General features: G+C 38.4%; 1 pseudogene; it reads left to right on the top strand.

Annotated features, from left to right (window-relative positions):
• The first annotated feature begins 4,164 nt into the window (after positions 1 to 4,164).
• On the top strand, positions 4,165 to 4,551 carry LOC143690273 (ubiquitin-conjugating enzyme E2 N pseudogene; annotated as a pseudogene).
• Positions 4,552 to 15,323: the final 10,772 nt, after the last annotated feature.

The following is a 15,323-nucleotide window of genomic DNA, read 5'->3' as shown; positions in this document are numbered from 1 at the left end:
ACTTGCAGCATAAACTTCTGTGTGCAAGTGTCCATTCATGGCTCTGCTATCAGTTCTTCCAAGCATATACCTTATAACAGGGTTTCAGGATCATACAGCAATTCTATGCTTAACCTCCACACTGCCCTTCAGATGGGCTGTATCATTCTATTTCTCCACTATCAGTGAAAAGGAAACAGTATATCCCTCTTTCCACATTTTCTTCAGCACTTGTATCTTTCTGTTTATTTTTAAACAGTTTTATTCACACATTATATAATCCATCCTAAGTAAACAATCAATGATTCCCTGTCTAATAATTTAGTTATGCATTCAGCATCACATCTATATTATGACATTTCTATTTCTCCCACAAAGAAAGAGGAGGAAGAAAAAAAAGAAAAATGAAGAATAAAAAAATAAAATACAATAAGAAGGAGAAACACCAGCACCAAGAATTCTTACCCCTCCTTTATATCCCCCTCCTATTGACATTTAGCTTTGGTATATTCCTTTGTTACATTTACTGGAAGCAAATTACAATGTTGTTGTTAACTATAGACTCTAGTTTGCATTGACTGTATTTTTTTCAGACATCATCCCATTTTTTAACACTTGGCAATGTTGACATTCATTTGTTCTCCCTCATGTAAAAGCAGTCTTAATTTTTTATATTTAATCACCATAATTTTCCACTCTAGTTTTCACTAAGTTATACTGTCCCGGTCTTTATCTTCTATCTTTCCTTCTGCTGTCATACAAGCCCCTAGCCTTCTTCTTTCAACCATATTCACACTCATCTTTGTTCAGTGCACTTATAATATCGTGCTACCATCAGATACTATTTTCCTATCCATTTCTGGATCTATACCATCAATCCTGTTGAACATCCATAGTCTTTCAGCATCAAATGCCCAATCTCTACCTTCTTTCAATCTGCTGAAAGCCTCAGTTCTCCACTTTAACTCTCAAAGTTTGTTCATTAATGGTAGCTCATATTAGTGAGACCATACAGCATTTGTCTTTTTGTTTCTGGCTAATTTCACTCAGCATAATGTCCTCAAGATTCATCCACATTGTTGCATACTTCATGACTTTATTCTGTCTTACTGTTCTGATAGTCTTCATTTCTACACACTTTTCCAAACCTCTCTCTCCTGTCTTTTCCTATATGTCTATAGTGTTCCCATTAGTATTTCTGTATAGCATTAGACACTCTCTCAGTGTCTGTCTGAAAATATTTTAAATTTTCCCTCATTTTTGAAGGACAGTTTTGCAGATATAGAAGTCTTGGTTGGTAGTTTTTCTCTTTTGGTATCTTAAATATATCATAGCACTACCTTCTTGCTGCCATGGTTTCAGCTGAGAAATTCACACATACCCTTATTGAGCTTCTCTTGTATGTGATGGATTGCTTTTCTCTTGCTACTTTCAGAATTCTTTCTTTGTCTTTGACATTTGACAATCTGATTAGTAATTGTTTTGAAATAGGTCTGTCTGTATTATTCTGTTTGGGGTATGCTACACTTCTTGGATCTGTAATTTTGTCTTTCATAAGAGATGGGAATTTTCAGTGATTATTTCCTCCATTATTCTTCCTGTCCCTTTTTACTTCTCTTTCCTTCTGGGACACCTATTACATAAATATTCATGCTCTTCAAGTTGTCATTCAATTCCTGAGACCCTGCTCATATTTTCCCATTTTTTTCCTTATCTGTTCTATTGTGCATAGGATTTCAGAAGTCCTGTCCTTTAGCTCACTAATCCTTTCTTCTTCCTCTTCAAATCTTCTGTTGTAAATCTCCATGTGTTTTTCATCTCTTCTATTGTGCCTTTCATTCCCATAAGTTCTTCCATTTGTTTTTCAAACTTTTGAGTTCTTCTTTATGGTTGTCCAATGTTTTCTTTAGATTAAAAGAAAATCTTTTCATCTCTTTTGCCATATCTTCTCTCAGCTTATTGATTTGATTTTTGATGTGAATTTGCATGTCTGTTTGAACATCCTTAGTTAGTTGTTTCAACTCCTGTGTCTTGTTTGAAATGTTAGTTTGTTCTTTTGGGCCATATCTTCATTTTTCCTAGTATGACTCACATTTTTTGCTGTTGTCTAGGCTTCTGATGTCCTTGATTAGTTTATTCTGGAGGTCATTTTCATTCTTTTACCTAGGGTTTTCTTATTGATTGACTTTTTCTCTATCTGTCCTTTGGTGTTCAGTTCAATTTATTCTGTAACTCTAGCATAGTTTCTGTTGGATCAGAATTTTTCAGCTCTTGTTCTTTTTGGTTCTTGCTCTGTCCATATAGAACTCTTATTTAAGGAAGGTCTCCCCAGATATGATCAACCCCAATCAGATTTTTCCAGATGAGACAGGCCCAGGACCCAGGAGGAGGGTAGAATCAGTATGAAGTTTCCCTGGGGGTGAGACCCAGCAGGTTGTCAGACCTTCCTATGAAGCTTCTTGAGTTTGTGCTTTTCTCATACTGCCCAGCAGGTCACACTTGTCAGCCCACATCTCCCCACTGGCATAAAGTGATGTAGTACAGTTAATTCTCAGTGAATCCCCCCATCTTCCAGAGGTATGGTTGAGAAAGAGGCTGAAGTGAAAGGTGGGTTTTGATAGCTTCCGTTTTCCAGCCCCTGGGGCTTGAATTCCCTAAATGAGAGCTGCCATTTGTGTTGGGCTCTGAACACCCTTTTCTTGGGGGACAATACACCCTTTAGGGTATTATCTCACCCACTTGACTTTTACTTTGTCTCTCAGGCCTTTCTCAACTCAGCTCTTGCCAGGGTCCCACTGATAATTGAAAATGCCTGAGGCTTTCTCTAATGAGCTACTTAGAAAAGTTTTTAAAAAGTAGAAAAAAAAAAAAAAAAGAAAACCCTCTTCAGAGCCAGTCCACAGCCCTCATGTTCTCCAGTGAGGAGCTCGTGTTGGTACCCAGCTCTATGAGCCTCCCTTTCCAGTACTCTGAGCTCAGCTGACTGAAGAATCCTCAGGCTTTATTCTTTTTTATTTCATTTCATTTTACTTTTTTGTTTGCCAGCCCCGCCTCTCTGCTGGAATTAAAGCCAAAATTGGAGCTTGATTGAGCTATCTTCCCTTGCCCCCAGTAGAGGATACTTAAAGATATGGCCCTTAGGTAATTATCTCTCACACTTCACCTGTTCTTGTCTCTTAGACAAATGTTAATTCCACCCTTGTCTGGAGCAGTGCAGAAACTTTAGAATGCCTGAAGTGTTACCCAATGGGCTGTTAGGAAGTAAAAAAAAAAGTGGAGAGAGAAAAAAATAAAAAGCTTTTTCAGAGACAGATCCCAGCCCCCTGTGTTTGCCAATCAAGAGCCAGAATTGGTACTCATCTCTATTTGCTCCTTTTCCAGTATTTTGAGATTGCCCAATTCAAATAGCTTCTATTCTTTTGTTAGTCCTAATCTCTCTCTGTAGGGGCAAAACCTCCCAGTTTCTTTCATACTTGTTCCAGATTTGTATGCACCCAGAGCTTGTGTTCAGCAGTCTGAAATTGTTAATTAATTCTGCAATTGGAGCTTGATTGAGTCACCTTCCTTACTCCTAGTAAAGACTGATCTTTTCCCCTTGGGGAATCAACTCAGAGATAGCTTGTCATGCTAGTGTGGAGGGTGCAGGCTTCCACAGCTTGGGAGACTTACAGTTTCTGTGTGGAATTTCAGCCATTCCACCCATTCCAGATTGTTGTATGACATGTGTCCAGTCACTGAAGTCCCCAAAAGAGTTCTTCCATACAGTTCCTGGCTATTTACTAGCTGCCCTGGAGGACTAACTAAATTTCATACCTCACTGCACTGCCAGCTTGCCCCGACTCCCCTTCAGATCTTTGAGTTCTGTTTATTATCCAATAAATAAATCCAGTTTTATGGTATCTGCAAAATTGGTAAGCATACCTTCTGTGTGTTCATTTATATAATCATTTAAAATATTAAACAGAGCAGGATGACCAAGGTTGAAATGTGAACTGTGCTGATGCTCTGTGCTAGAGATCTTCCCATGTTTTGGTAACTAATGTATTATCCAATTCTTTTTTATGGGGGGATAAGTTTATTTAACAGAAATAAATCAAATTAAGCATCTAGTCCATACGTCTTCATTTTGCAAAAAACTATTCATGAGTGGTTAAAAGGTCTCTGAGGAACTCGGGATCTGACAAGATGGCCAGACTGCCCTGCAGGATTGTCAAGGACACCTGGTGTTTGCTGGCAGAACCAGTTCCCAGTATTAAAGCTGAATCAGATAAGAACAATGCCCATTATTTTCATGTGGTCATTGCTAGCCCCCAAGATTCCCCCCTTGAGGGACAGGCTTTTAAACTTGAACTATTCTTTCCAGAAGAATACCCAATGGTAGACCCTAAAGTATATTTCATGACCAAAATTTATCACCCTGATGTAGTCAAATTGGGAAGAATAGGTTTATATATTTTTAAAGATAAGCAGTCCCCAGTACTGCAGATTTGCACAGTTCTGCTGTCAATCCAGGCTTTGATAAGGGCTCCTAATACAGATGATCCATTAGCAAATGATGTAGTGGAGCAGTGAAAGACCAATGAAGCCCAAGCCATAGAAACATAGAGCGTGGACTAAGCTATATGCCATGAATAATATTTAAATGGATTTGATCAAGTGTACATCACTTCTGTTCTGCCAATACTTTCTCCTATTTTGTTTGCACTTAATGGATGCAGTCTTAGAATCATTCCAGAATAAAAGCCCAGACATCTTCAGTCCTTTGGTTATTAAATGCACATTAGCAAATCTGTATCTTGTCCTGATTCACTGTTGTAAAGCATGAACAGATTCTAGAAATATCATCTAGATTGTTGTAAAACATTTAAAAGCAGTGGCCCCTCTCCTGCTTTTATTCACTTTCCCCACCACGGTTTAAATATAAAGCACTGCTAATGAAGGTAGTTGTCAGAGTCAGCTGCAAGGTGTGGATATTTTACTTTATTTGTGTTTTTGAGCGGGGAGATAGTTTTATTTTTATTTTATGAGTTCCTTCCCCCACCCCCATCCTGCCCCTTTTATGGTGATTTAACTAAATGTATTGGTTAAAAGCAGCTAACCAGTTGTTCTTTAGAATATACTCTCTAGCCATGTCTAACTTTATTTAGATGCTAGATGGACAAGCTTGAAGGTGTGAACCAAAATGGGAATATTAAACCAATAACACAGCCCTTACTAATTGCATTGTGACTTTGCTCTCAAGTGTAAACTTCTCCCTTCCAAAAAGAAGCTTGTGACCATTTTATATGGTTTGTCTGGAAACTTCTGTAATCTTATGTTTCAGTAAAATATTTTTTGTTATTCTAAAAAAAAAACCTCTCTGAAATGCCTATGAAGAAAGAGGTTTGAACTCCTGGTGTGATTGCCTCAAGCTAGTATCTCTAGCTCAACTGGTCAGCTATTAGGCCTGAGCCAAGTAGGTAGGGCCAAGTTCAGGAGAGAAACAAGTAACTTTCCCAAGAATGGAAATAGAGTATATCAAGCACGAATATTTTTTATCAGTGTGTTCTCCCTTCAACTATACATCATTTCATGTTTTGGATATACACAAACTGTATTTTGGATATAATTTACTAGAATTGTCCTTGGGATTCATTACTTTCCCAAGGCAACATTTGCCATTTCGTTTCTTCTCCTTCTGTGTAGCTCCCTTACCTCTGTCGTTATCCTTACCAAAGCAGTCATTCATAAAATGTCAGTCTCCTAGGAACCAACTCTTCCAGTCAGAGACTTGAACACATTTTGAAGATGCCAGTGCTTTCTTATTACAAGTTCCATCCGCTTAGAATTTACTCTTTTCTAGTTTCAAGAAGTGTAATAAGCATTTTTCATACTTTTATAGGAGTTAATGCTGTTTAATCATTGTCATTGGCAAAGAAGAGTCCCTCTGTTTTCTTAAATAGATGTTCTTTTAATTCTTCATCTTCATTTCTGTCTTCAGTTTTGCAATACAAAGATCCGATTTGGGGGATTTTCTTTATTCTTAGCCTTGACAAAGTATCACAGACATGGCGGCTTAAAATAACAGAAGTCTGTTATCTCATAGTTATGGTGATTAAAAGTCTAAAATCAGGTAGTTGACAGGTCATGGTTCTTCTGAAATCCATCGGGTTCTGGCAGGAGCTTACTAGCAAACCATGACATTCTTTGATTTATGGCATAACTCAATCTCTGCCTCTGTGACAAAGTTGTCTTCTTTCTGCCTGTGCCCAGTTCTCTCCTTTTTATAAGGATAGCAGTCATATTGGATTATAAGGGCCCATCCTAATGCAGTTTGGCCTCATCTTTACTATTAACATCTTCAAAGATCTTATTTCCAAATAAGATTACATTCCTGGGCCTGGAGGCTGGGACTTCAACATATCTTTTCAGAAGACACAATTCAATCCCTTGCAGCGATCCAGTTCTGCTCTTCCTTGTACGAAACATTTCCTCATAACCAGTATGGCTATTTCTCAGTTGTCAAAGGCAGAATTTGGGGAAAACTCCTTTAAAAAGTCCATCTAAGAGCTTGTTCTATGAGTGCTCTTTTAGGCTTGATTGTTTCCTGAGGTAGGTTACTTTTTCTGAAGTGATTGATCAATTTTCCAAAAGGAAATATTTCACTACCTTTTATTTCCTGGTAGGATTAGTTCTCAACCGTTAGCAATGTAGTTATTCACTTACTCTCTTCATTCATTCATTTATTCAATAAATATTTATTGATCAACAACTATGCCACACACTGTTCTTTGTTTTGGGAAAACATAGGTGAATAAAACAGAGGAGGTGGGGGCTTGGGGAAATTTACATTCTGGTAGAGGGCACGAGAGTGACAATAAATGCATGGACATTTAAATAAGTAAGTTGGTAGAGGTCGTGATAAATGCTGTTCAGGGAAGGTTCAAATTCTGTGATAAAGATGAAGTTGGCTTGAATGTGGGGCTATGTTGGATGGAGGAGTCAGGGAAAGCCTTTATGAGAAAATAAAATTTGAGCTGAGACCAATGATAAACCCAGCAGCCATATGAAAACTCAATCATTTTCCATCAAAATTCAGCTTTGTAAACTCTAAGCCCATGCAATTGAAGGACAAATACTTCATTGGTAATGGGAGATGGCAGGCCAAGCCCCAGTTCTGCCACTGCTGATGTTTAAATGAGACCATTTGTCAAAGGAGGAAGCTATTATGAGAAACAAGGGTTTTAAAGCACTATTTCAAGTGCCAGACTCTTAAAATTGGGAATAACACCATTCAATGAGGCTTTTGAGGACATGTACTGAGGCATGACTGAAAAAATTAAGTTCTATTTAAGTGGTAAAATGCTTCCCAATTATCAGGGAGTATGTGCAGACCCAACTATTGCATGTTGTACTTGTTTGCTTTAATGAACAAATTCAGCTGACTGACCATCTAGCTATCAACTATATTCATTCTTTTCACCAAAATAACCACCTATTTGGATGGTTAATTGGTTTTGATTTCTATTTGTGTACATAATGTCCTAAAGACCATTCTAGAGTCCTCTACTGGTGGACACACACAAACAACCAAATACACATGCCTGAATAAAAGAGTGCTTGATGGAAAATTTATACTGGTACCTATGAAATTCAATGTATCCATTCTTTTCTCAAATTGGTGATTTATATTAGTGATTCAGCAAATGCAAGGCTACTGGGTGCTCTCATCTAAGTCTTCTGGAACTAAAGGACATGTGGACCTCAGGTTCTTGAAGAAGAAAAACTTGTGGACAGTGACAAGAGCACTGGATGCTGGGGAATGTCCTAATGGCAGAGCAATTGTCGTGAGTAGCCACATACGTGATACATGACGATGTGTCTTCATTTATCCATTTATTCAATAAATATTGAATATTTATTCATTTATTAAATAAATATTTATTCAATATTATTTATTAAATAATAGTATTTATTCATGAAGGATGTTCTGCAATATTCTTTTTCTCTTGTTCCCTCTCCTTTGCACTGTTGAATTTTGCTATTAAAATATAAATTTTAGATATATTCTTATAATGTACATTTTAAAGCTTTCTACTTGTGTTTTTTTACCAAACCATGAGCATTCTTGGAAAAATCTCATCACTTTCGTCTCCTGATTAGAGCCTTCCAATGATTCTCCATTGCCTAAAGGTAAAATCCAAGCTAATCAGAGTATCACCCTAGTCTGGTGCAGTCTTTGGACTTCAGCCTCCTCTTCTGCTACCACCCTCCTCATTCCAGGAAAAATTGGTAATATTACTGAGTACCAGGTATTGCTCTACTCACTTTGTATTTTCTCATTTGTCCTTCATAATAGTTTCCCGAATCACCATGCCACTTCACACCTCTGTGTATTTGACCATGGTCTTTCCTCCTAATTACTAATTAGCCTTCCAAACACAGCTGAAACGTTATCTTCTTTGAGACGCCCTCTCTACTCCATGAAGACCCAATGACTTCTTAAATTCTGCTCTGAAAATACCCCTCACACAGTACTTACCACAATGCCTAGCATTAACCCACTTTTTAATTTTTCCCCTCTACCAGACTGATTGCTGGGGTGTGAATCATTTTACGATCAGACCTAGGGTAGTGTCTGACACACAATAGCGGCTCATTAGATGATTACTGAGTAGAATTAAAGTGACTTAAGTTGAAGGTATCATTTTGAGGTTTACCAGCATTTATCAGTTAATGTCTGTAGTGGGTTGAATAGTGGGTCCCCCCAAAAGATATGTCCATATCTTAATCCCTGGAACCTTGAATATTACCTTAAATGGCAAAAGAATGAATGTTACCTTATATGGATCATGAGAAGTGGGGCTTCTCCTGGATTATCCAGGTGGGCCTAAATGCAATCACACGGATCCTTGTAAGACAGACACACAGAGGGGAGAGAGGCGCTGAGAAGAGGAGGTGGCCATGTGACCACAGAGGCAGAAATTGGAATAATGCAGCCACGAGCCAAGAAACGCCTGGATCATCAGAAGGTGGCAGAGACAAGGAAAGGATTCTGCTTTAGAACCTTTGCTGGGAATATAGCTGTGCTCACACCTTGATTTTTGATTCATGAGAGAATAAATTTCTGTTGTTTTCTACCACCTAGTTTGTAGTAATTTGTTATAGATAGCAGCCCTAAGAAGCTAATACAACTTCTTATGGTAAAATTTCTTGAAGTCTGCTCCTGTGATATTGGAAATAGTTTGATGGATCTAATAGTAGAGGGAACACTGAAAAGTTATGCAAATTTTTTCTTAAAAGTCTTTTCAAGTCATTTGGTAAGCCAGGGTGTACTGTGTATCTCCAAGCTATATGCGTATATATGGATTGTAGCATTTCTCAACATCTTTTATCACAGAATCCTTTTCTTCATGGAATATCTATTGACCTCTCTCTGTAGATGTTAATGTTCTATAGAACAGAGTTGTGGTGTCGGGAAGACTTAAGTCCTTCTCTGATGTAACACAAGGAGGTTATTTGAGGGAGGTGCGGAAGATGTAGTTTCTGTAATTCAGACTCAGGTACCCATGGTGTGTAGAGTAAAATGCTTCTGCAGATATCTAGTGTTTGCTTGGCACAGTTCCTCCTGGGGTTAGCTTTGCAAAATCTTCCTCAGACTCTCTTTTCCATAGAGCCAATTCACTATTTAAGAAAAGCTGGGTCCGAGAATGACAAATTAAATATCCTTGCTTGATCTCCAGATGGACAGATGGTCAGTCTAAGGTGTAATTTGGAAAATTAATGTTTGTCTCTGTTGCACTTCCTCTACCCTCTGCCATTCTTTTTTCTGCTTTAATATTTTAGAATTTTTTTCTTGCCCCATGTAAATAAAAGAGCAGTACCTCATGAAGTAGCTTGGTTTGGTTATATAAGGAAGCAATAATAACTACATTTATTTAGGCAAAACTGTTATTATTTATACTTTAGATATATAGAGTACTGCTGAGGCAAGGTGGGGGGGAAATCAGGAATCCAAAGGTTTAGGTGTCATAAAGAATAGACTTGGGGTGGGCCACAGCGGCTCAACAGGTAGAGTTCTCGCCTGCTGTGCTGGAGACCCCCCCCCCCCCCCCAAAAAAAAAAAAAAGAGAATAGACTTGGCTGGAAAATAAATTCAAGGAGAGGGGTTTAAAATATGAGATAGAAATGAATAAGTTTGCAGGATCTTGTTTAGTGGGGCTTAATAAGTTTTGCAAACTTTAAAGGCTGCACAGGGAATTGCCCAAGCGACCCAGCCTCCTGGAAAACTTTAGATGTAAAGATAAAAATGTTCCTAATAATAAGATTATTTTAGCAGAATAAGCCTGGAGATAGACAGAAGAAAAGTTTGGAAAATGCTAGAAGTATTATTTCTGCCAATTTCTCAAGTGAAGTGATTCCTTATTAGCCTATGAATACAAAGAAGTACTTTTCTTTTTTAAAAACTCAAATTATGCTGCTTGCAACCCCTTTTAAAGATTGCATGATTGCATACCTTAAATTTGTACCACTCAAGGAGTTCTCAGTTTTCCACTCATTTGGGGTACTGCTTAGGTGCTCACAAGTAAGCTGGGCAGCTACAGTCGTTCCTGATCTGGATCCCCCTTGCCATATCCACTGCCCACGAAGCTGGGTGAAGACGGTCTTTACGAACTTGCTGTGCTAATTTTCTTTTCTTTTTTTTTTCCCTTTCTGTGCCAAAATTTTCCTATTTTGAAGAACCAGAATATTTCTAGCTTCTTAATAGAAACAAGGAGAATGGCGTCTTTTACAATTCAGTGATAAATGTCATCTGAGTCATGGAAAACACTGCTCTACACGTGCCCAACGTCTCACAATGTTTCCTTTGGACAGTTTAGTTTAGTGTGTGGCATCTGATCACCAGGTGTCTGGATATGAAACAGAATCACATAATCCACACGAACTATCCCTCTCTTTTCCTGACATAGTACACATTGAATGTTTAGTCTTTCAGACTGTGAAGGGTTTGAGATGTTATCCTACCTGCAAGCCAAGTTCGTCCTCCACAATATGTGACTGTATATATGTATATTTATGGTTTGTATGAATATGGATTTATATTGGAGTCATTTTCCCATACCCCAATTCCCCACGGGGCAATATGATGAGGACCAGTTATCACCTGTATGTGCAGCAAAGGTTTGCACCACAGGAAGGGACTCTGAAATCAGCTTAAATAGGAGTTGATGGTACATCTGCCCATCTTCCCTTCCAGAGAGAGTAACAGAGAGAGACTTTGCTCTAGAATGTACAGAGATCCCCAGCAGAGAAGAGGGGGACGTCTCCATGCCACAACCTGGAATGTAAGCAAAGGCTTCAGGGAAGTACAACTGAAAGTCTCTATCTGTAGGCTTAGGATAGGATCATCCACTAACCTCAATGTCAGTGCTCTTTGTTAGAAAGCCTTGACTATGAAGAAACAGAAAAAATACTCATGGAGCATTGTCTCCTGACACCAAATGGCTCTCTTTTTTTTCTCCTTAAAAATAAAGCTTTCCAGAATATCGGTGGATGCAAACAGACTCTGTGGTAAGGTATGGGGGTGTATGTGTGGGGGGAGAGAATGAGGAAAGGGTGAAGATACCATACATATGTGCAGTGTCTGGGTCCTGGTTCAACCAACACTAAATGATTGTTGCAGTAATTTATTGCAATCACAGTAATTTACATACATAAGTGATTCACTCTTTCCATGGATGAAAGTGAGGTAATTCTTTCTCTCTCATTCATTCATTATTCATTTATATAAGAAATATTTGTTAAATGTTGACTATGTGGCAGTCACTGTGCAAAACGCAAAGAAAATAGTGGCTAACAAGATAAATAGTTATGTCTTTCTCATGAAGCCTAGGGTCTAGAGTAGCATAGAAATTATTTGTAAACAAAGCGTTATGAATAAATTCATGAAGTACAAGTTTGTTGTTTTATGAGGGAAAGGCCCATAACATTCTTAAGAAGAAAGACCTCATCTGGAAGTGTGAGTAGGGTTGCCAGACTTAGCAAATAAAAATATAGATGTTCAGTTCAATTTTAATTTTAGATAAAACAATGAATACTTTTTAAGCATAAGTAAGCCTGGTTCAATATTTAGGGCACACTTAAACTAAAAGGTTATTTCTTGTATATCTGAAATTCAAATTTAACTGGGTTCCTATATTTTATATAACAACCCTATGGAGTGCAAGAGGAAGTGGCTAAGGAAAGCTACTCTTAGAAAGTGGCATCTGAATTGTAACCTAAAGGACAAGTTGGTGTTATCCAGGTGTTACTTAGGTGCAAAGGTGTGGGTGTGGAGATAGACATCAAGAGTAGGTCAGATAGAGGAATAGCATGTGTAATGAAATGAGAAAGAATCTGATATTTTTAGTCATTGTGATCACAGTATAGGACAAAAGGAGAAAATGGCAGTCGACAATATTAGAGAAAGAGGAGAACCTGGATAGATAGGGGCCTGGTGGGCTAAGCTGAGGATGTTAAGTAGACAGAGGGGTGGGTATTAGAAAATATGGGCTCTGGACTTGAGTCTATTAGGAGTTGCCTGCTGGCCTTGGGAAATTCACTTCATTTCTTTGGATCTCAATTTTCTCATTGGTTGAATATATATTAAAATACTAGCAAATAAGATAATGCAACACAGCTCTGAAAAAGTCATCCAATATAAAAGCCCTCAAGATGCAGATGAAACTGAAGCCTGGGCAAAGCATTGGTCAAAAGCTTAGAAAAGTACAAATAACTTTGGAGTCAGACAGTCTTGGATTCAAAGGCTGGCTCTGTCACTTGCCAGAAGTGTGACCATGGGTTAGTAAGTCAACCTATCTCTGAGCCTCAATATTTTCTCACGTGTAGGACCAATTTAGTAACATACTCTTTGCTGAATTGTTGTTAGGATTTTTGCTTTAAAAATCTTGAAGAAGCAGGATAGAACACCACCACAGATTTGGTTCAGATGTTGAACCAAACACCAAGAGTAGGAAAATGTGTATTATTTACATAACCGAGGCTTTCTGGAGAGAACAGGATGGGCTTACCAAGCTTTCTTGGCATAATGTCTTAAGAAAGCAGGAACAAGGAGACTGGTTTGGGTTTTATGGTGGTTAAGAGATGGGCCTGGGTGGTGGGTTCCCACACAGGGTAAGGGACTTGCATTATTTGAATCTCCCACTGATTCCAAAGGAGGGAGTGTCCAGACTTTCTTTACCACTTGCCTAATGTGGAGCAGAAGCAGAAGAAGGAGGGGTGAGGCTGAAAAGTTGATAGGGACAGACATAAAAAAATGGGGTCAGATTCCTCATTAAAATTAATGATAAAATGAATAGAATGCTTGCCACAGAGTGTTGTATGTACTGGGCTGTCGTGGTCAGGTTCATATGTCAACTTTGCCAGTTAGTGGTGCCTGGTCATCTGGTCAAGCAAGCGCTGGCTTATCTGTTGCTATGAGGACATTTCATGGACTTAAATCCTGATTATGTTTGTTGTATCTGTAGCTGATTGCATTTGTAATCAGCTAAGGGGAGCATCTTCTGCAATGAGTGGTGCTTAGTCTAATCAATGGAAGTCTTTTAAGGAGGATTCAGAAGAGACAGTCACTCTTCCTGCTTCAGTCAGAGAGCCTTTCCTGTGGAGTTCATCTAGATCCTTTATCAGAGACACCAGCTTCACAGCCTGCTCTATGGATTTTGGACTCTTCCATTCCTAAGGTTGTCCAACCAGCCTCTCCTGAGAGTTTGTTGAGGATCTTCATCAGAGTTGCCAGTTTATGGTTTGCCCTACAGACCTTGGACTCTACATTCCCACGGTTATGTGAGACACTTTTATAAATTTTATATCTACAAATATCTCCAGCTGACTCTATTTCTCTAAAGAACCCTAGCTAATACATAGGCCAATGGCTTTTTGCCCATGTAGATTGGCTGTTTGGTCATAATTTTAAAGAACTCTGGAAACCTTTGTTGGGTGACAAGAACATAAAGGGGAAGAGAATAATTTTTGTCCAAGGTACACATTAAATATTTCATAGACTTTGCCCATAGCCATCTCTGCATTTGGAAATAGTTGATCAGTCCGGACTTTCTGGTGATAATTTAATTCAAATACATTCTATTAATTAATTAAACAAACATTTATGAACACTTTTCATGTAGCTGTTAAGCATCTTACAATCCAGTCAGAGAAAGATGGAGAGGCAAATATGTAAATCAATAGATATACCTTTATGGACTCTCCCAGGAGAGTGGGCTTTATTGGGAGGATATCCTTCTGTGTAGGGGAGAAGATGGCTCTGGGGGTACCTTGGAACCTCCTTCAAAACACCCAAGGGAGGGTGCTCCTGGTCTCCATCAATGGCTCTGACTAGCCCCACTTCTTATCTCCTGCCCAGAATATATAACTAATTTGGATGGCAGAGCCAGTTTGTGATCTCATTTCTCAGTTCCTTCAAGCACACTGAGAGCAAATGACAGGTACTTGCATGTGGGAGGTCAATATTTGATAAATGTTGGTTGAATTGAATTGTTTACCTAATGGTTCAGTGCCAGGTAGAAGGCAAAATATTTAATAGAAGCTTTCATACATTAAAAAAGCATTAGATATACATGCTTATTGAGCAACTAAGATGAATGTGCAGGAATCCATTCATAGCTGGGTCTAGTCTGTGTTTGCAAAGCAATTGGCCATATTAGGAGAGGCATTGGTAGCTGAGAATAGACAAGCTAATCCCTTAACAAAGGTGATGTCTGTGGCTCCTGTTACTGAATATAGGCTGAAAAATAGAACTCAGAAGGAGCAGATTAAAATTAAAAAAGCATTTACAATTTGAGGTCCTATGAGATGTTAAGTTTAAATTGACCATAGTTTAGTGCTCCAGACAGAGTTTGCTTTTTTGCACTCCTCTTTTGGAAGAAAGGAGCAAATTTAAGGAAACTATCTTGCATGAAGGATTAAGTTTAAGAAATCCAACCTCTCACATCGTCTATAGCTATGGTTTGGGGTGAAGGAAACTTGTTACAGAGAATGCCTCTGAAGCACCAAATTTCAGAATCACTAAGGAAAATTTTAATTGTGTTCAGTAAAGTTGTTTTTCCTCACAAGAAAGGGAGTGGCATGGCTTAGAATTATTGCCAACTACAAGGGTTGAAACAAAAATATCATTGACTCGGAACATTCATCTTCCTTCTATACGTTTAGGGGTCACAGATTTCTATGGCAGGCACTCTGAGCCATTGAGGACATCCTGATTTTAGGAAGTTCCTGTCTAATGGGAAAGAAAAAAGGGTGATGAAAAATGCTCACTTAGTGTGAGCTTAACACAAACTGAATGATTCTCA

The sequence above is a fragment of the Tamandua tetradactyla genome, chromosome 7 (assembly GCF_023851605.1).
Source record: "Tamandua tetradactyla isolate mTamTet1 chromosome 7, mTamTet1.pri, whole genome shotgun sequence".
Taxonomy (NCBI): domain Eukaryota; kingdom Metazoa; phylum Chordata; class Mammalia; order Pilosa; family Myrmecophagidae; genus Tamandua; species Tamandua tetradactyla.
Note: the sequence above shows the minus strand (reverse complement) of the source record. Positions and strands in the feature narration are given on the sequence as shown.